Here is a 21,768-nt window from a genome sequence, read left to right as displayed (position 1 = left end):
AAAAATTCGTCCTTTTAATGCAAAGGTAAGTAGCACAAGCAAATACTTTTTTATTCGTTCGTACACATTTCCTATGTAGCTACATAAGAATTTCGAATTAGTTTTCTTCTGTATTCCGACGAGTGCATATCGAGAATCTATCTTCCCAAAGGCGACGCTCAGAAATTAATATTATCTATAAGTTTTTACAATTATTTAAACAGTTTTTATGTACATGCAATACAAAAAACTTTTCAACAATAAAACATTCGTTTAACAACAAAAAGACCGTTTCATGCAAGAAACAAAATAATTTCAATTTAATATTTTAATACTTGGCAATTTTCGTCACAGCGTCATTGATTTCGTGTAACATAACATACACGACTTTTATTTACTTTGATTATTATTTCGTTAGTTTCCTTTTGTGCGCCGACGAGTGAGCATCTCGATACTAATAGACACACGCTCCGCGAGTAAAAGAGAAGAGTTAATGTAAGTACATTAGTCGATCACTCGTTCATTCAATAATCTATACGATTTGTATCGTTTTAGAATTAAATGCAGTAGTGGGGATACTCTGCCACCCGTATAGTGATATAAGGCGGCCGCCTTTGACAGTGGGTCCAGTCATGCCACGAATTTCCACCATTCGCATATGAATCCTCGTGGTACGCACGCTCCGCAAGTAAAAGAGAAGGGTTAATGTAAATACATTAGTCGATCATTCGTTCATTCAATAATCTATACGATTTCTATCGTTATAGAATGAAACGGGGTGGTGGGGATGGTCTGCCACTCGGAGGAGATATAAGGCGGCCGCCTTTGACAATAGGTCGAGTCATGCCACGAATTTCCACCATACACATATAAATCCGCGTGGTACGCACGCTCCGTAAGTAAAAGAGAAGGGTTAATGTAAATACATTAGTCGATCATTCGTTCATTCAATAATCTATATGATTTCTGTCGTTATAGAATGAAACGGGGTAGTGGGGATGGTCTGCCACTCGGAGGAGATATAAGGCGGCCGTCTTTGACAGTAGGTCCAGTCATGCCACGAATTTTTACCATACACATATGAATCCGCGTGGTACGCACGCTCCGCAAGTAAAAGAGAAGGGTTAATGTAAATACATTAGTCGATCATTCGTTCATTCAATAATCTATATGATTTCTGTCGTTATAGAATGAAACGGGGTGGTGGGGATGGTCTGCCACTCGGAGGAGATATAAGGCGGCCGCCTTTGACAATAGGTCGAGTCATGCCACGAATTTCCACCATACACATATGAATCCGCGTGGTACGCACGCTCCGCAAGTAAAAGAGAAGGGTTAATGTAAATACACTAGTCGATCATTCGTTCATTCAATAATCTATACGATTTCTATCGTTATAGAATGAAACGGGGTGGTGGGGATGGTCTGCCACTCGGAGGAGATATAAGGCGGCCGCCTTTGACAATAGGTCGAGTCATGCCACGAATTTCCACCATACACATATGAATCCGCGTGGTACGCACGCTCCGTAAGTAAAAGAGAAGGGTTAATGTAAATACATTAGTCGATCATTCGTTCATTCAATAATCTATATGATTTCTGTCGTTATAGAATGAAACGGGGTAGTGGGGATGGTCTGCCACTCGGAGGAGATATAAGGCGGCCGTCTTTGACAGTAGGTCCAGTCATGCCACGAATTTTTACCATACACATATGAATCCGCGTGGTAGGCACGCTCCGCAAGTAAAAGAGAAGGGTTAATGTAAATACATTAGTCGATCATTCGTTCATTCAATAATCTATATGATTTCTGTCGTTATAGAATGAAACGGGGTGGTGGGGATGGTCTGCCACTCGGAGGAGATATAAGGCGGCCGTCTTTGACAGTAGGTCCAGTCATGCCACGAATTTTTACCATACACATATGAATCCGCGTGGTACGCACGCTCCGCAAGTAAAAGAGAAGGGTTAATGTAAATACATTAGTCGATCATTCGTTCATTCAATAATCTATATGATTTCTGTCGTTATAGAATGAAACGGGGTGGTGGGGATGGTCTGCCACTCGGAGGAGATATAAGGCGGCCGCCTTTGACAATAGGTCGAGTCATGCCACGAATTTCCACCATACACATATGAATCCGCGTGGTACGCACGCTCCGTAAGTAAAAGAGAAGGGTTAATGTAAATACATTAGTCGATCATTCGTTCATTCAATAATCTATATGATTTCTGTCGTTATAGAATGAAACGGGGTAGTGGGGATGGTCTGCCACTCGGAGGAGATATAAGGCGGCCGTCTTTGACAATAGGTCGAGTCATGCCACGAATTTCCACCATACACATATGAATCCGCGTGGTACGCACGCTCCGCAAGTAAAAGAGAAGGGTTAATGTAAATACACTAGTCGATCATTCGTTCATTCAATAATCTATACGATTTCTATCGTTATAGAATGAAACGGGGTGGTGGGGATGGTCTGCCACTCGGAGGAGATATAAGGCGGCCGCCTTTGACAATAGGTCGAGTCATGCCACGAATTTCCACCATACACATATGAATCCGCGTGGTACGCACGCTCCGCAAGTAAAAGAGAAGGGTTAATGTAAATACACTAGTCGATCATTCGTTCATTCAATAATCTATATGATTTCTGTCGTTATAGAATGAAACGGGGTGGTGGGGATGGTCTGCCACTCGGAGGAGATATAAGGCGGCCGTCTTTGACAGTAGGTCCAGTCATGCCACGAATTTTTACCATACACATATGAATCCGCGTGGTACGCACGCTCCGCAAGTAAAAGAGAAGGGTTAATGTAAATACATTAGTCGATCATTCGTTCATTCAATAATCTATACGATTTCTATCGTTATAGAATGAAACGGGGTGGTGGGGATGGTCTGCCACTCGGAGGAGATATAAGGCGGCCGCCTTTGACAATAGGTCGAGTCATGCCACGAATTTCCACCATACACATATGAATCCGCGTGGTACGCACGCTCCGCAAGTAAAAGAGAAGGGTTAATGTAAATACATTAGTCGATCATTCGTTCATTCAATAATCTATACGATTTCTGTCGTTATAGAATGAAACGGGGTGGTGGGGATGGTCTGCCACTCGGAGGAGATATAAGGCGGCCGTCTTTGACGGTAGGTCCAGTCATGCCTCGAATTTCCACCATTCGCATATGAATCCTCATGGTACGCACGCTCCGCAAGTAAAAGAGAAGGGTTAATGTAAGTACATATTTATATCACTCATTTTTTCAATATTCTATACGATTTGTTTTGTTTTAGAATTAAATGGTGAAGCGGGGATAATCTCCCACCCGTGACGACAACAAACTCAGACCTTTGACCGATTATGACAGTTACTAGTTCAGTTGTGCTTCGGATTTCAACGAGGGAACTTAGAAATTTTCAGAGATGCTATTCGTGCCAGTATTAACGAAGACTTAAAGTAAGTATATTTCTCTATTACATATTTGTTGATTGATTTATACGGTTTATATTATAACAGGGATACTAATTATTTCCTTTATATTTTTGTTTCAGAACTTCATTGCAATCGCGCGCGTTGCAATGATGTAGTCGAGTGTTAGTATCGCTAAAATAAATTTATCGCGAAGTAGAAGCAGTGTTAGTTCGTTCGCGTTTCGCGATTTAAACCATAAGTGTTTTTGCATAGACTGCGCGCAATGCAGTCGTTAGAGTCAGTGTTTGTTCGTAAAGTTATTTGTTTTCTTAACAGTCGCACAGACTGTATTTATAATATATAATAGAGTTTCGCGAAATAAATTCAGTGATCGTTCGTTAATAAATAACTACCGCGAATTAGAGTCAGTGCATCACTGAAGAGGATCTCGACCAACTTCGATGTCGACCTACCTCATTTTCAACCAACTACGAATCATCCACCCTCAATTTCGACCTAAATCGCGGTCGAGTGTTTTGGAGCCATCGCAGAACTTCTTAAGTAGTGAGTTAATTTTTAAGTCCCTCCGATCACTCAATCATGTCGAGGACGAAAGGTCCGAATCGGCACGAGTGATTGGTTGTAATTAATAAGTAAAAGAGCATTGAGTGACCATTAGTAAACGCTTTGTCGATTTTTCGTTTCAGAATTTGTTTAGAGTTGCGTTATATTTATTAGTTTTCTTTCATGTTTTAAAGTAAACGATGGTTTTAGTTCTTTGTCATTAACTGTAGTTATCGAATACTGTTGTAGTTGTTAAGACACGAAGCAAAGAAGAGGCTATATGCCGTAGACGCATCCACAAATTGTGGCTCAAGAGGGCAACTATTAGACTATTGAGTTATTTTCGAAGGTTTGACAAAACCCTTCGAAAATGGCTCTCAGTCACATTTTAATTTTACCATGTGGTCACTCAAAATGTTCTTATGTAATAATAATAATGACTTCAGAAACACGGACAACGTTACATTCTATCTCTCTTCCCGCATTGTTACGTGTATGCGTAATAGAACGTGTAATAAAATTATTACATATTTTATTCATTTTTCTTATTAAAGTCGAGTAGTAAATTTTTCTTTTCTTTACATTTTATTTTCTAAAGTGCAATTAAATTTATAATTTATTATTTTGATAAAATCAAATTCTATATTAAAAGCATTACTACGAAACGTATAATATGTTACACTTATAAGAGATTACAAGCTGGAAAAAATAAAAATACACTGAATAAAAGTACGTATGAAATTAAAACACACGCTCCCAGATTTGAGGAAAGTTCTATCTTTTATCACGTTACGGGAAGAGAATATTCGTTTAGATTACGGTCGAGAATTTTTCATTTTGATTTTTTCTTATAAATTTAAATTTAAATAAATTCAGAATTATTCCATTTTAATTACTTTAGTTTCTATCGGGTGGGACCCTTGGGAGGGGCCCTCGGGTGTGGGCCTTAGGCGGGTTTCGTTCTTTCTCTAGGGAAAAATTAAACAGATTTGTGTCACACTGATTATCATCTGGTCAAATGATCTTTCAAATGTTTATCCATTATTCTGAGTTCTATATTTCTCACGGGCACGTTTCTGTCTTCTTCTCTTTTTTCTTTTTCTTTTTCTTTTTCTCTTATTTTATTACTTTTTATCTGTTTCAGGTTAGATCATCGAGGGATCGATCATCGTGAAATTAAATTTTTACAGGGAAGTATTAATTGTACATTTGTTTTTTTCAGTTTATTTAATTATTAATTTATTTTTTAATTTATATTATTGTTTAATGATATATTTGATTTTAATTATTGTATTTTTTTTAATTATTGTTTGACTTTTATTATCTATATTTGCATCTAATTTTGCATATAATTTTTACATGTTTATCTTTTCTTCTTTCATTCTTTTTCTGTTTCAGGTTAGGTGATCGAGGGACGGATCATCCTGGGATTTCTACACGGAAGTTAAAGGAACCTCTCTGCATATAACGTTTGTTATACGCACGGAGGGTATGTCTCCTTGCTTCCGTACGCGAATGATAGGGAAAACACTCACGCGCGTGACGGCCGGCACGCGCGTGGGTGTTCGCGAACGCGAGATTAAGTCCTACCGAGGACTACGTTTTGATTTTTGAAATCGTAATAGACACGACCGGTCGTGTCTCGAGATGTCTGAAGCCGACGGTGTGGACGGTGGAGCTTTCTGTAAGCGGGGTTTTATACATCTCCAGTTTGCTGAGAAGCCCGAAGCTCCCGAAGCGGAAAGGCATCTCGGATCGTGGAACTTAGAGTAGAGTCCCCGTTAGCTCGTGGGTCCCCATATGCAGCTACCTCCACGCGGTGGGACCTGGGTCGGTAGTACTTGCGGTATATTGAAATCTATGTCTAGATTATTTCTAAAATTCATAATTAAATTATATATGTTTTCTAAAATCTATAACGAAATTGTATATATAATCATATAACGCAAGTACTACCGGGCGGATGGCTGCATAGTTCCATCTTTTTCCAAAATCTCTTTTGTGTTAAATTTCAATTACACGTTAAATTAATTACACTTTACCATGTTAGTTATACTTCGACAATTAGATAAATTGAATATATCAAAATTCTTAATTAATAAAGTTATAAAATTAATACAGAAACGCACAGAAAACTTTTCTATCGCACTTATATATTCTGTCATTCCTATTTATCTTTCTTTACTTTTTATTACTTATATACTTTTATTACTTATATACTTTTATTACTTATATACTTTTATTAATTATATACTTTTATTAATTATAGACTTTTGATAATTCTATCAATTATATACTTTTATTTATTATATTCATTACTTTTATTAACTTTTATTAATCATTAGTCTCGGGTGGGACCCTTGGGTGGGGCCCTCGGGTGTGGGCCTTAGGCGGGTTTCGTTCCTTCATTAGGGAAAAATTAAACTGATTTATGATACTCTGATTTTTATCTGGTCAAATGATCATTTAAATGTTTATCCATTATTCTGAGTTCTATATTTCTCATGGGCACGTTTCTGTCTTCTTCTCTTTTTTCTTTTTCTTTTTCTTTTTCTCTTAGTCTATTACTTTTTATCTGTTTCAGGTTAGATCATCGAGGGACCGATCATGGAGGGATCGATCATCGTGAAATTAAATTTTTACAGGGAAGTATTAATTGTACATTTGTTTTTTTCAGTTTATTTAATTATTAATTTATTTTTTAATTTATATTATTGTTTAATGATATATTTGATTTTAATTATTGTATTTTTTTTAATTATTGTTTGACTTTTATTATCTATATTTGCATCTAATTTTGCATATAATTTTTACATGTTTATCTTTTCTTCTTTCATTCTTTTTCTGTTTCAGGTTAGGTGATCGAGGGACGGATCATCCTGGGATTTCTACACGGAAGTTAAAGGAACCTCTCTGCATATAACGTTTGTTATACGCACGGAGGGTATGTCTCCTTGCTTCCGTACGCGAATGATAGGGAAAACACTCACGCGCGTGACGGCCGGCACGCGCGTGGGTGTTCGCGAACGCGAGATTAAGTCCTACCGAGGACTACGTTTTGATTTTTGAAATCGTAATAGACACGACCGGTCGTGTCTCGAGATGTCTGAAGCCGACGGTGTGGACGGTGGAGCTTTCTGTAAGCGGGGTTTTATACATCTCCAGTTTGCTGAGAAGCCCGAAGCTCCCGAAGCGGAAAGGCATCTCGGATCGTGGAACTTAGAGTAGAGTCCCCGTTAGCTCGTGGGTCCCCATATGCAGCTACCTCCACGCGGTGGGACCTGGGTCGGTAGTACTTGCGGTATATTGAAATCTATGTCTAGATTATTTCTAAAATTCATAATTAAATTATATATGTTTTCTAAAATCTATAACGAAATTGTATATATAATCATATAACGCAAGTACTACCGGGCGGATGGCTGCATAGTTCCATCTTTTTCCAAAATCTCTTTTGTGTTAAATTTCAATTACACGTTAAATTAATTACACTTTACCATGTTAGTTATACTTCGACAATTAGATAAATTGAATATATCAAAATTCTTAATTAATAAAGTTATAAAATTAATACAGAAACGCACAGAAAACTTTTCTATCGCACTTATATACTCTGTCATTCCTATTTATCTTTCTTTACTTTTTATTACTTATATACTTTTATTACTTATATACTTTTATTAATTATATACTTTTATTAATTATAGACTTTTGATAATTCTATCAATTATATACTTTTATTTATTATATTCATTACTTTTATTAACTTTTATTAATCATTAGTCTCGGGTGGGACCCTTGGGTGGGGCCCTCGGGTGTGGGCCTTAGGCGGGTTTCGTTCCTTCATTAGGGAAAAATTAAACTGATTTATGATACTCTGATTTTTATCTGGTCAAATGATCTTTCAAATGTTTATCCATTATTCTGAGTTCTATATTTCTCATGGGCACGTTTCTGTCTTCTTCTCTTTTTTCTTTTTCTTTTTCTTTTTCTCTTAGTCTATTACTTTTTATCTGTTTCAGGTTAGATCATCGAGGGACCGATCATGGAGGGATCGATCATCGTGAAATTAAATTTTTACAGAGAAGTATTAATTGTACATTTGTTTTTTTCAGTTTATTTAATTATTAATTTATTTTTTAATTTATATTATTGTTTAATGATATATTTGATTTTAATTATTGTATTTTTTTTAATTATTGTTTGACTTTTATTATCTATATTTGCATCTAATTTTGCATATAATTTTTACATGTTTATCTTTTCTTCTTTCATTCTTTTTCTGTTTCAGGTTAGGTGATCGAGGGACGGATCATCCTGGGATTTCTACACGGAAGTTAAAGGAACCTCTCTGCATATAACGTTTGTTATACGCACGGAGGGTATGTCTCCTTGCTTCCGTACGCGAATGATAGGGAAAACACTCACGCGCGTGACGGCCGGCACGCGCGTGGGTGTTCGCGAACGCGAGATTAAGTCCTACCGAGGACTACGTTTTGATTTTTGAAATCGTAATAGACACGACCGGTCGTGTCTCGAGATGTCTGAAGCCGACGGTGTGGACGGTGGAGCTTTCTGTAAGCGGGGTTTTATACATCTCCAGTTTGCTGAGAAGCCCGAAGCTCCCGAAGCGGAAAGGCATCTCGGATCGTGGAACTTAGAGTAGAGTCCCCGTTAGCTCGTGGGTCCCCATATGCAGCTACCTCCACGCGGTGGGACCTGGGTCGGTAGTACTTGCGGTATATTGAAATCTATGTCTAGATTATTTCTAAAATTCATAATTAAATTATATATGTTTTCTAAAATCTATAACGAAATTGTATATATAATCATATAACGCAAGTACTACCGGGCGGATGGCTGCATAGTTCCATCTTTTTCCAAAATCTCTTTTGTGTTAAATTTCAATTACACGTTAAATTAATTACACTTTACCATGTTAGTTATACTTCGACAATTAGATAAATTGAATATATCAAAATTCTTAATTAATAAAGTTATAAAATTAATACAGAAACGCACAGAAAACTTTTCTATCGCACTTATATACTCTGTCATTCCTATTTATCTTTCTTTACTTTTTATTACTTATATACTTTTATTACTTATATACTTTTATTAATTATATACTTTTATTAATTATAGACTTTTGATAATTCTATCAATTATATACTTTTATTTATTATATTCATTACTTTTATTAACTTTTATTAATCATTAGTCTCGGGTGGGACCCTTGGGTGGGGCCCTCGGGTGTGGGCCTTAGGCGGGTTTCGTTCCTTCATTAGGGAAAAATTAAACTGATTTATGATACTCTGATTTTTATCTGGTCAAATGATCTTTCAAATGTTTATCCATTATTCTGAGTTCTATATTTCTCATGGGCACGTTTCTGTCTTCTTCTCTTTTTTCTTTTTCTTTTTCTTTTTCTCTTAGTCTATTACTTTTTATCTGTTTCAGGTTAGATCATCGAGGGACCGATCATGGAGGGATCGATCATCGTGAAATTAAATTTTTACAGAGAAGTATTAATTGTACATTTGTTTTTTTCAGTTTATTTAATTATTAATTTATTTTTTAATTTATATTATTGTTTAATGATATATTTGATTTTAATTATTGTATTTTTTTTAATTATTGTTTGACTTTTATTATCTATATTTGCATCTAATTTTGCATATAATTTTTACATGTTTATCTTTTCTTCTTTCATTCTTTTTCTGTTTCAGGTTAGGTGATCGAGGGACGGATCATCCTGGGATTTCTACACGGAAGTTAAAGGAACCTCTCTGCATATAACGTTTGTTATACGCACGGAGGGTATGTCTCCTTGCTTCCGTACGCGAATGATAGGGAAAACACTCACGCGCGTGACGGCCGGCACGCGCGTGGGTGTTCGCGAACGCGAGATTAAGTCCTACCGAGGACTACGTTTTGATTTTTGAAATCGTAATAGACACGACCGGTCGTGTCTCGAGATGTCTGAAGCCGACGGTGTGGACGGTGGAGCTTTCTGTAAGCGGGGTTTTATACATCTCCAGTTTGCTGAGAAGCCCGAAGCTCCCGAAGCGGAAAGGCATCTCGGATCGTGGAACTTAGAGTAGAGTCCCCGTTAGCTCGTGGGTCCCCATATGCAGCTACCTCCACGCGGTGGGACCTGGGTCGGTAGTACTTGCGGTATATTGAAATCTATGTCTAGATTATTTCTAAAATTCATAATTAAATTATATATGTTTTCTAAAATCTATAACGAAATTGTATATATAATCATATAACGCAAGTACTACCGGGCGGATGGCTGCATAGTTCCATCTTTTTCCAAAATCTCTTTTGTGTTAAATTTCAATTACACGTTAAATTAATTACACTTTACCATGTTAGTTATACTTCGACAATTAGATAAATTGAATATATCAAAATTCTTAATTAATAAAGTTATAAAATTAATACAGAAACGCACAGAAAACTTTTCTATCGCACTTATATATTCTGTCATTCCTATTTATCTTTCTTTACTTTTTATTACTTATATACTTTTATTACTTATATACTTTTATTACTTATATACTTTTATTAATTATATACTTTTATTAATTATAGACTTTTGATAATTCTATCAATTATATACTTTTATTTATTATATTCATTACTTTTATTAACTTTTATTAATCATTAGTCTCGGGTGGGACCCTTGGGTGGGGCCCTCGGGTGTGGGCCTTAGGCGGGTTTCGTTCCTTCATTAGGGAAAAATTAAACTGATTTATGATACTCTGATTTTTATCTGGTCAAATGATCATTTAAATGTTTATCCATTATTCTGAGTTCTATATTTCTCATGGGCACGTTTCTGTCTTCTTCTCTTTTTTCTTTTTCTTTTTCTTTTTCTCTTAGTCTATTACTTTTTATCTGTTTCAGGTTAGATCATCGAGGGACCGATCATGGAGGGATCGATCATCGTGAAATTAAATTTTTACAGGGAAGTATTAATTGTACATTTGTTTTTTTCAGTTTATTTAATTATTAATTTATTTTTTAATTTATATTATTGTTTAATGATATATTTGATTTTAATTATTGTATTTTTTTTAATTATTGTTTGACTTTTATTATCTATATTTGCATCTAATTTTGCATATAATTTTTACATGTTTATCTTTTCTTCTTTCATTCTTTTTCTGTTTCAGGTTAGGTGATCGAGGGACGGATCATCCTGGGATTTCTACACGGAAGTTAAAGGAACCTCTCTGCATATAACGTTTGTTATACGCACGGAGGGTATGTCTCCTTGCTTCCGTACGCGAATGATAGGGAAAACACTCACGCGCGTGACGGCCGGCACGCGCGTGGGTGTTCGCGAACGCGAGATTAAGTCCTACCGAGGACTACGTTTTGATTTTTGAAATCGTAATAGACACGACCGGTCGTGTCTCGAGATGTCTGAAGCCGACGGTGTGGACGGTGGAGCTTTCTGTAAGCGGGGTTTTATACATCTCCAGTTTGCTGAGAAGCCCGAAGCTCCCGAAGCGGAAAGGCATCTCGGATCGTGGAACTTAGAGTAGAGTCCCCGTTAGACCGTGGGTCCCCAGATGCAGCAACCTCCTCGCGGTGGGACCTGGGTCGGCAGTACTTGTGATGTATTCATATCTTATAGCCTGCATGTATTTCCGAGCAAATGGCTGCATATTTGAAGACTCATCCAAAATCTTTTCTATGTAATTCCAAAGTAAACGTCGAAGTTCATACGTTTTACATCGATTCTTATATCTTTTGTATATTCGGAAATGAATACACCAGATTAATTATTAAAGATTCTCTCGGGTGGGTCTCATGAGTTGGGCTCATGGGCGTGGGCTTCTTTGCGGGTCTCCTTTCAGTATCGTTAAATCGAGCTCGATTTTCGTACTCTAGTTTTGGTCAAGCGTACCTACATTCTATGTCCATCTTCTCTTTTCAATTTCATCGTTCTCACACGTGCATGTGTTACTTTCCGGTTATTCTTTCTTTTCTTCCGAATTCTATCGTTTTCACATGCGCGCATGTTCCGGCTTTCTTTTCTTTTCTTTCTCTTCTGCTTCTCCTCCTTTTTATAAATTTCGATATATCGACGAGTCCGATATATCGTCGAAAGGTTCGGTTCATAATCGATCGCTAGACGCGAATACGGGTAGGATAGGAAGAACACTCGCGCGTGTGTCGGCGGGCACAGGCGTGGTGTTCTCGGGCGCGATTAAAAGTCCTACGGTAAAGGACTCCGTCTGATTGCTAAACCGAATAATGACCGGTCGTGTGTCGGTTCGTGTGCTGCCGAGTAGTATGGTTTTGCTATCCGTAAGCGTGGACTGACCCTCCTCCTGTTAGCCGCCTGAATACTCGGTTGGTGCGTGAACGCCGCGAACGCGAATTTAGAGTAGAGTCATCGTTATACTAACACTCACGGGAGTGTTCGGGCGCGATTAAAAGTCCTACCGGGGACTTCGTTTTATTGAACATCGTTTATTTGAACACGCCGGTCACGCGAATCTTAGAGAGTAGAATCCCCGTTAGCTCGTGGGTCCCCATATGCAGCTACCTCCACGCGGTGGGACCTGGGTCGGTAGTACTTGCGGTATATTGAAATCTATGTCTAGATTATTTCTAAAATTCATAATTAAATTATATATGTTTTCTAAAATCTATAACGAAATTGTATATATAATCATATAACGCAAGTACTACCGGGCGGATGGCTGCATATTTCGATATTTTTCCAAAATCTCTTTTGTGTTAAATTTCAATTACACGTTAAATTAATTACGTATTACCTTGTTGGTTATATTTCGACAGATAGATAAATTGAATATATCAAAATTCTAAATTAATAAAGTTATAAAATTATTTTGAAAACGCACAGAAAACTTTTCTGTCGCACTTATGTTTTGTCATTCCTGTTTATCCTTTTATTACTTTTATTACTTATATACTTTTATTTATAATATTAATTACTTTTATTAACTTTTATTAATCAATAGTCTCGGGAAAATTTACTAATAAATTTACTTAATAAATTTACTAATAAAATTTAATTTTCTATGTACGCAAAAATCGAAAATAGATGTTATTAGCGAATTGAACGAGGATCATCTGGAACAAAAAGAAAATATATAATACTATAATGCAATAGAACATAATATAATACGCTCGTTTGACGTACCATACACTTTTAATTTCTATTATCATCTATTTCTATAAACCATTTAATCGCGTGATTCTACATTTTGATATATAATGCAATCGAAAATTCGAACAATTGAGGAACCTTGAATATATGCTATCAATAAAAATATAAAATATTTTTTTATTGATATTACTTTATTTGTTGAATTACTTTTTTATAAAATACATTATTTAAACAAAAATTATAGATAACATTAGATCAACGATAAAAATTGTAAAGCCATGAAGAAAGATAATTACTAAGATGTTAATGCTCATGATAATTAAGTTTCAAATTTTGATTAAGAGTTTGTACATTTTCTGACAAAGAATAAAACATATATGATAAGACCACAATCCATTCTCAAAAGATATAGCAGCAACTGGCTCCTCTTGATTACTGGAAAGCCTAGACGTAATTTTTTATTCAAACAAACAATAATTTACACACACAATTTTATTATATATATATCAATAAGAATATGTTGCATATGTATATATGTATTTAATTTTATATATATTGAATATGTATATATATATACTATAATAATGAATTTGTTAAATAAGAAATTAATATATTTATATCTCTATTGAGATGCGAGAAATAAACAAAGTGGAAAAATAGTTACAATCATCATAGAACACAATAAATTTTGATTGAATTTAAATGCAGCCATTAGCTCGACAGTACTTACGTTATTTACATTTATCGTATATCGTAAGTAATATCGATTTCCAGGTCCCACCACATGGAGGTTGCTGCATACGGAGACCCACGGGCTAAAGACTCTACTTTTAATATGAATTACTTTGCAAACTATTATATAAAATCATTATTATGACATATTCAATAATAATTATTTTAATTTTAGAGAATTATAATTAAAATTAGAAAAAAGAAACAAAATCAATCGCGAAACGAATCAAAAATTTTTTTCTAATCGATCATGACTAGATGAAAACTTATGAATTCGTTTGATGTCGACCTACCTACCCGGTTAAGAATAGAGCCCTTTATGGAATTCTATTCCCATTAAACTAATGTTGAACCTTGCTGCACACGATACTGAAATCCTGTGAACATAAAAAATCTAAACAATATATTTAAACAAGAAGCAATCGAAGTAATATACGAATTTCATATAATGTAGTAGCGATCACCTGTGAATATAAAATATTTTATAATTAAACAAGTAGCAATCGAAATAATGTGCGAATTTTATTTAAATTACCATTGTGCTGTTTACGGTCACCTGTGAACATAAAGTGCTGAAAACATTTTATAATTAAACAAGAAATAATCAAAATCAATATGCATATTTTATATAATAGACAAATAACCTGTGGACATAAGAAATTTATAATTTTATTACTTTCTAAAAATAAAATATATATTAAACTAAGAATTATTTTATACACACATATGCATGCATACATACATATCTCACAAACGAAAAGAACAACCAACGAAGAGTGGAATCGGATCTTGCCAATTTGGATGATATTTCCTGAAACAGAAATTAACTACGTTTAGTTCAAATTTAGTGAATATTTCGATTTTTAATTTTTTATAATTCCAATTCTTCATTCAGCATCAATACTTAATTAAATTATCTTCCCACATCATTATTTTGCATTGATTTCTTGTTAATCCAAGCACCTGGAAAACCTGAAACACAAATTTTATATGATGAATTCATAATCTTTCATAATTCATAATTTATTTTTATGTCATATACTATGATAATATGACAAATCTTGAAAAATTATTTTCGACACTGTTGTTAATACCCACTGATATATAAAAGGATATTTTGCAATATCTAATCTTGAAACATGAGAACGACACCTCTCTGTAACAGAAAACTATATAAAAGGGCATGTGTGGAAAGACAAAATTTTTGTTTACAATCTATGGGCAAATATTTTCATAATTTTGATAATTTAATAAGTAAAAAATTATATACGTATATATTTTGCCATAGATTGTAATGCTGAAATAAAAGGAAAAAAAAAAAATGTATTAAAATGGCCATAAAATTGGCACTGAATATATCGAATTCTCGATGCATTAGTAAACATGTTTTACATTTAAATAAAAATATGAACTTATGAGTGCATGTTATGTACAAATATATAGAAATACATAAAAATATATAGAAATATATAGAATGATATAGAAATATATAGAATAATATAGAAATATATAGAATAATATAGAAATATATAGAACCACATATAAAGATATAAGGATATAAAGATATAATTGCATAATAAATTATCAATTGTTTACTACAATTAAGACACATAATGTAAATCATTCAAGATACGTTATGGAAAAAAAGGAAAAGAATTGTGAATATTTCACAATATTGAAGGATTTGATCGCGTTAAAAAAGGAAAAAGAAAAAAAGGAAAAAAAATATACTGCACCTTGTGTCGTATTATAAAATGCATACACAATTTTGTATACCGCCATAAACATATCCATAACGAGATCAGATCTATATTCAACCAATAGATTACATGTATTTTATATTATTACGTTTATACTAATGCGAAGTATGCAGTTACATTGTGTCTGATGTACGTATTAAATCGTTTATATGTAAGACACTTTTTTATCTATTAAATTAAAAAAAATATAGTAATACAATTTCACAATTTTAAAACCATGTAGTTTGTATATGTATATGAAATAGTAATGAAATATGAAATCTGAAAGAAGAAAATAAGATCATATATAAAAATATTACACAAATATTAAAGACAAAATAGTTTTAATATATTCTTGCTTATTATTCTTATGAATTATTTTTATCACCACTGCTTGTTTTAACAGATCCTAACTTTCCTAACTACATCAAGTCTTATAGATTTTTAATCAATAATTAGAATCTATATAAGATGATGATTATATTTATACAAGTCATAAAATAACTCTTACAAAAACTGAGCCATCCTACAACTTGTGATAAGACTACGTTGGCATTGGATAAAATATATATATAAATATATAATCATCAAAAAGTGAGTATATATATAAAAAAAAAAGATGCGAAAAGAATTATTGATTTACTAATAATTATATAAAAAATTCAAAATTATTTTGAAATAAAAATCTATATGCTTGAGTATCCAGGTGCATTCCTGAATGCAAACCTGTCCCTACTCTGAACTATTTTCGCTCACACTCCTGAGTGTGGTCAGCCTTTTCATTCGTTTCATTTATATACCAAGATATATGCATTTTTATTCCAAAAAATAATCATATTTACTTACTATATACATAAATACTTCTTATACATTCATCGTCATATCATTTATTATTTCTTCTTATTTCTTATGAATCTGTCATATATATGTATTTATAAAAAAAATATATATATTTCTCATATATCTGTGAACCATTTCATTTGATAATCATGTTTAAATAATTTGGAATAGAAATGTACATCCTTGACATATTTTGTGCACTCCTGAGTGCAAGGCTCTTATTTGTCTATCATATCGCTCGCTTAGCAAGATTTATACATTTCTAATTTAAAATGATTGAAATTTTTCTTTCATTCACTTGCACTCTGTTTAAATATAAATATATTATTATATTACAATGAGTATGAAATAATCTTTATTTATTATTAAATAAATATTATTTCTTTAGAAAAATAACAAGACTAGAATATTTAAATATTTATTTATTATATACCTTTATAAGTGCATTTTTATCTTGATCATTCAAAACAAGAAATGTATAATATCCTTACTATATGTTCATCTGCATTTCTGAATGCAGGCATGTACTTACTGTAACTTATCATATGCACTCCTGAGTGCAGGCAAGCCGTTTCAATCGCTTCATTTATATACCAAGACTTATGCATTTTTATTCCAAAAAATATTCGTACTTTTCTTAAATACGTATAAATATTTATAAATAATCTTTGTATCGTTATATTAATATTTCTCATAAAACTTTCGTATATATACATTCATATATATATAATAAAAATACTCCCTCTTTCTCTCTCTCATATATATTAATTAAATCTTTCATCTCATATTTATTTGTTGATAATTTTGGAATAAATATGTATACTCTTGACATATTTTAATATGCACTCCTGAGTGCTGGCTGCCATTTATGTCGCTTCATTCATCTAGCAAGGTTTATATATATTTCTTATCAGAATGATCCAAATTTCCTTTTAATTCATTTGCACCATTTAATTATCATTCATTTATTATATATGGAATAAAACAAAATTTCATTTATTTATTGTTAAACAAGTGTAATATATTGAAAAAATATATATCACCAGAGATCGACGTATTTTATATATTTCTTCGTTTAGTATCCTTATTAGCGCATTCATTCATCTTTGATCATTCCGAATGTGAGATATATATCCTTACTATAATATGTTCATCTGCATTCCTGAATGCAGGCATGTACTTACTGTGACCTATCATATGCACTCCTGAGTGCAGGCAAGCCATTTCAATCGTTTCATTTATATACCAAGACTTATGCATTTTTATTTCAAAAAAATAATCATATTTCTCCTATATACACACATATATTTCTTAATAATCTTTATATCATTCATTATATCTCCTCAACATTTCTTATAAACCTTCCATATATCTATATATATAATAAAAATATTCTCTCTCTTTCTCTCTCCTCCATATATACTTTGTACTTTTCTCATTTAATATTCATTTGTTGATACTTTTGAAATAAAAATGTATATCCTTGACATATTTTAATATGCACTCCTGAGTGCTGGCTGCCATTTATGTCACTTCATTCATCTAGCAAGGTTTATATATATTTCTTATCAGAATGATCCAAATTTCCTTTTAATTCATTTGCATCATTTAATAATCATTCATTTATTATATATGGAATAAAATAAAATTTCATTTATTTATTGTTAAACAAATGTAAAATATTGAGAAAAAAAAGATATCACCAGAGATCGACGTATTTTATATATTTCTTCGTTTAGCATCCTTATTAGCGCATTCATTCATTCATCTTTGATCATTCCGAATGTGAAATATATATCCTTACTATAATATGTTCATTTGCATTCCTGAATGCAATCATGTACTTACTGTGAACCTTTCATATGCACTCCTGAGTGCAGGCAAGCCAATTTATTCGTTTCATTTATATACCAAGACGTATACCTTTTTATTCCAAAAAATATTTATATTTCTTTGAAATATGTATAAACATTTATTAATAATCTTTGTATCATTTATTATATTTTCTTATGAAACTTTCATATATATAATAAAAATACTCCCTTTCCTCTCTCCCTCTCTTTCTCTCTCTTTCATATATACTTATTAACTCGTTCATCCCATATTCATTTGTTGATAATTTTGGAATAAAAATATATATACCCTTGACATATTTTAATATGCACTCCTGAGTGCTGGCTGCCAATATATATATATATATATATTCATCTGCATTACTGAATGCAGGTATTTTGATTTGTCATCAAGTCTTGTAGATTTCTAATCAGAATAACCAAAATAAACAGAATAATCAGAATAATCAGATTAATCAGATTAATCAGAATAATCAGAATCAGATTACAAAAAGGTAATGAGGGTGAGGATATGGATGATAACGATAATGATTACCACATAAGAGTCATTTTGCAACTCGTGGTAGAGCTGTGTTGACATTGAAATATGCATATATCTCGTATATATACATACACATTATGAAATTATGAACATGAAAAAATATGATTAAAATATGATTATTCTGAATTAAAAATCAACACGCTTGGGTATCCAAATGCACTCCTGAGTGCAATGCTGCTGCAGGCCACGGACGTCCACACAATATTTAACGAGCGTGACTCTATCTTTGTAACTAAAAATCTACTTCAAGAAAAGACTCTACTTTAAAACTTTAAAATGCAAGGACTCGATTTTAATTTAAAAAGAAAAAATGCAAGGACTCGACTTTAATTTAAATAGAAAAATGCAAGGACTCGACTTTAATTTAAAAAGGAAAATGCAAGGACTCGACTTTAATTTAAAATGAAAAGAGGGAGGGCTTGACTTTAATTAGAAAAAAAAAATAAAAATAAAAATAGAAAATGCAAAGGGCTTGATTTTACTCTGAAATGAAAAATTGACTCTACTTTTAAAAGATAAAATGACTCGACTTTACTTTAAGAAAAAATTGCAATGACTCTATTAATTAATAACTAACTGCAAAAGCTTGACTCTAATAAAAAAAAATTAAAAAAAATATAAAAAATAAAAAAGAAACATTTTCACGAACGCGAGTGCGGAACACCGTAGTAAGGAGATGGAATGGTCCATCATCTCCATCCAGGAACAAACTACTACGAGCATAAGTGTCAACGTGGTAAAGGGTAAAAGGGGTTTTGATAAGACCACAAGCCATTAACGAAGGGTTCGACATACCGATCACCTTTGAAAAATGACTTGTAGTCGATAGTTGCCCTCTTGAGCCACAATATGTGGGGGCCTCTTCAGCACACAGCCACTTCTTGCTTCGTGCCCTAACCACTGCATTGGAGCATTCCTTACGTGCGACGCAAGATAAGTTTACGCATCAAAAAACGCCCTACCGTTCGAAGCAACGCACCCACAAAGATTGACATACTGCAGTGGTTGCTACTACAAGAACGAAATCGTCCCTAAGCTAAACCGACCTAATCCCGACCTGATCTCACTTTACGCAACAAGACTCAAACCACTCGTATAAACGCACGCATTGAACGAGACGCAATGATCGCAAGCTAAGGGGTTGGGAAGTGAAAACACATTTTCGCACGCAGGTTTGTTCTGTTTTTTCTTTCTTTTTTTTTTTCTTAACCTAACGAGCGGTAAGCGCTTGCAACGTAAAGTATCGACTTCTTCTAAGTAATATAACCACTGAAGTATGGCAAAATTCGCGAATGAATCACCCCAAACGGCACTGACGAATCCCAACACGTATTCTCAACTGCGTTTTCTACTCTGCCTAGGTGCGTCTCGATTTTCTAACGATTTTTATTTATTTATTTATTTATCCGATTAAAAAAATAAAAATAAAAAATAAAAGTAAAATATTCGTATATAAATATTCGAACTAAACCGTAAAGTTATCCTAGCCTGCGGACGATTAATGGACTCAAAGAATCCACCAAACGTACACAATAACACAGGCACATTTAATCGAATGCTCCAGCAGATATAATATTCATTCTATTCGATGAACCTATTACATACTAACATTAACTCGTTGCACTTAGAAGATGGATATACTTTCGGTAAAATGTCAAGATCACAAGAATTGTAATACTTTCATTTTACTTATGCAGATATAATTTATTTCTAAATAAGAAATATATAGATGGTAAATAATTTAAGAATCGCGAAGTGCAAGAATTAATTTAAAACTAAGTATCGAACTAATTCAAAATCCTTTGCTAAGTTCAAAAGATATGGGATGTATCTGATGTTCTCATTGGGTGCAAAGTTTTGCGAACTGTTTGATACTGATTTATTGCGTATGCAAAGTGTCAGCAAAAGATGTAAGAAAAAAAAATTAAAAAAAAATATAAAAAGATAAAGTTCAGCCATGCTGAAAGATTGTAAAATTTGCTGAAACTTCACAAATCCCCGGAGAAAGGACTTCCCACTCCTGAGTGGAAATCGCATCCTTACCCGGTCCTTACCTACTTAAAATTAATTGACACATTCACTCAGAAAAGTATGCTACCTGCCTGCCTACGACCTATATTTAAAAAGTGCAAACATTCACACCAACACATACACTCCACGGTTCTCTCACACTCCACCAGGGTGCAAAAGCCTACACTAGAGAGCATGCCCCGGGGCACCTCCGACACCCTAGTTCAACCACGTATTTTTTCTAATATATATAGGAGTACGTACCATTTGCTGAAATCGACTGCCAAGGCTAATGATTATTGCATATATGACTAAAGCAAAAAATACTAGTACATACTAGTATACATATAGATACTAGTAATATATACGAGTATTTAAAATTTTCCACAAGAATGTGGTAACTATTATGCAAATCGATATTGATATAATTATATATTAGATATATAATATATCTATTTAAAAGATATCGCGAAACGATGTACAATGCACTTCCTAAAACGCACATACAAGTGCAAGGTACACCGTGCAATCACCAGCACAATGACAGCCGCTAAAGAGGAAACCTTAAAACTAAATCCACACTGACTGTTTCTCACCCACACGAGTAACACCTGGGTTAAACGCATAGATGAGAACGCAGAAAGCATGGGGGGAGAAACGGGTATTAGTATATTAGTGCTGAAAATCCTGAGCTAAAAAATGATTAATTTATAATATATATTAAAAATATATATAAAAAAATATATAAAAATATATATATATAAAATTTAAGCGGACTGTGACTCTAGAGTCTCTTTGCACGTCTTATTAGCAAGAGCTCAAGCAAGGATGGATGATGGTAGGCGGTCACCACATATGAGTGTGACCACCACATATGGGTTTTACCACTAAAAGTGGTAAAAAAATAATAAGTTGCAAAAATAGTTTTGCAACCCC

At 33.4% G+C, this 21,768-nt stretch overlaps 1 long non-coding RNA gene across 2 annotated transcripts; it reads left to right on the top strand.

Moving 5' to 3' along the window:
• The first annotated feature begins 988 nt into the window (after positions 1-988).
• LOC127062973 (uncharacterized) lies at positions 989-2,775 on the top strand. 2 transcript variants are annotated; one of them, XR_007781227.1, is made up of 3 exons: positions 989-1,072; positions 1,802-1,916; positions 2,646-2,775. It is a non-coding gene; the product is annotated as an uncharacterized LOC127062973 (long non-coding RNA). The 2 variants fall into 2 exon arrangements; XR_007781226.1 differs by lacking the exon at positions 989-1,072 and adding an exon at positions 1,622-1,705.
• The last annotated feature ends 18,993 nt before the right edge of the window (positions 2,776-21,768 follow it).

Source organism: Vespula vulgaris, chromosome 4, assembly GCF_905475345.1.
Source record: "Vespula vulgaris chromosome 4, iyVesVulg1.1, whole genome shotgun sequence".
Classification (NCBI taxonomy): Eukaryota; Metazoa; Arthropoda; class Insecta; order Hymenoptera; family Vespidae; genus Vespula; species Vespula vulgaris.
Note: the sequence above shows the minus strand (reverse complement) of the source record. Positions and strands in the feature narration are given on the sequence as shown.